Below are 1,447 nucleotides of genomic sequence, written 5' to 3'. Positions count from 1 at the left end.
TCCTTGTTTTGTTGGGTTTGAGCGGTGATAAAATTTTCCATAATTTTCTCAAGGCTCGGCTTTGGTGGCACAGGTTGCATAGGTTGATTTGATCTTGGGGCTTGATAACTAGGTCTCGGAGGTGCATTATTTTGAATAGGGTTATTGTTTTTATAGGAGAAGTTCGGGTGATTCCTCCATCCAGGGTTATAGGTATTCGAATATGGGTTCCCTTGGGTGTAGTTTACTTGCTCAAAGTGGGTTTCGTTTAATATACTGCATTCTGCAGATTGGTGTCCTTTGGTTCCACATATCTCACAATCCGACGAAACTACGGCTACAGTATTCGGGTTTATGCACATATGCTCGACTTTGAGGGCTAATGCGTCCATTTTAGCTTGCTTCATGTCTATAGAGCTTAGTTCATGCACTCCTCCTTGGGCTTCCTTCTTCTCAACTGTCGCTCGTTCGACTCCCCATGATTGATGGTTTTGAGCCATGTCTTCGATGAGGGCACTAGCTTCAGGATAAGGTTTGTTCATCAGAGCACCGCCTGCGGCAGCGTCGATGGTCATCTTTGTGTTGTAATGAAGTCCATTATAAAAGGTTTGAATGATTAACCAATTTTCTAAGCCATGATGTGGGCATGCTCGTAACAACTCTTTATATCTCTCCCAAGCTTCGAACAGCGATTCTCCTTGGTTTTGGGTAAATCTAGTTATATAGTTTCGAAGAATGGCGGTCTTACTCGGGGGAAAATATCTAGCAAGAAAAACTCTTCTAAGGTTATCCCAAGTCGTAATGGAATTGGGAGGAAGGGAATCTAACCATGATAGGGCTTTATCTCTGAGGGAAAAAGGAAATAATCTTAAACGTATTGCCTCAGGAGAAGCTCCATTGGTTTTAAAAGTGTCTGCTAATTGAAGAAATATTTTTAAATGTTGGTTTGGGTTCTCAGTAGCGAGACCCGCAAATTGTCTTTGTTGCACTAGTTGCAACAGGGATGGTTTAAGTTCAAAATTATTAGCTGGGATGGTCGGGTTTACTATACTAGAACTAGGTTCTTTATTATATGGTTGAGCGAAATCTTTAAGAGGTCTTTGGTTTTGATCTTCGGCCATAGCTCTCTTAATTCTATGAAAGAATAAACGTGCGCGAGCGTAACGTTCGGGTTCCGCCAGAGGGTATACTAAGCTTAAACTTCCGGTGCTGCGAGTTCTTCACATTGACCGGCGGGAAATAGCCTAAGTCTAAAAGATATAACAACAGGAAAATGAAATTTGACGAAATTGGTCCCCGGCAACGGCGCCAAAAACTTGATGCGGTGTTTCGCAAGTATACGAACGCGTCAGAGTAATATAAAAGATTGTCGAATCCACAGAGACCAAGTGTCAATCTATCGTTATCTATTAATATGGTGCTTATCAAAAATAATCGAAATAGGTGTTTTTGGAGTGTGCAATGAAAA

General features: G+C 41.5%; 1 non-coding gene across 1 annotated transcript; it reads left to right on the top strand.

Moving 5' to 3' along the window:
- The first annotated feature begins 609 nt into the window (after positions 1-609).
- LOC127090262 (small nucleolar RNA R71) lies at positions 610-716 on the top strand. The gene has a single exon (XR_007791788.1). It is a non-coding gene; the product is annotated as a small nucleolar RNA R71 (small nucleolar RNA).
- The last annotated feature ends 731 nt before the right edge of the window (positions 717-1,447 follow it).

Source organism: Lathyrus oleraceus, chromosome 5 (genome assembly GCF_024323335.1).
Source record: "Lathyrus oleraceus cultivar Zhongwan6 chromosome 5, CAAS_Psat_ZW6_1.0, whole genome shotgun sequence".
NCBI lineage: Eukaryota > Viridiplantae > Streptophyta > Magnoliopsida > Fabales > Fabaceae > Lathyrus > Lathyrus oleraceus.
The sequence above is the reverse complement of the archived record's forward strand: the minus strand, read 5'-3'. Positions and strand labels throughout refer to the sequence as shown.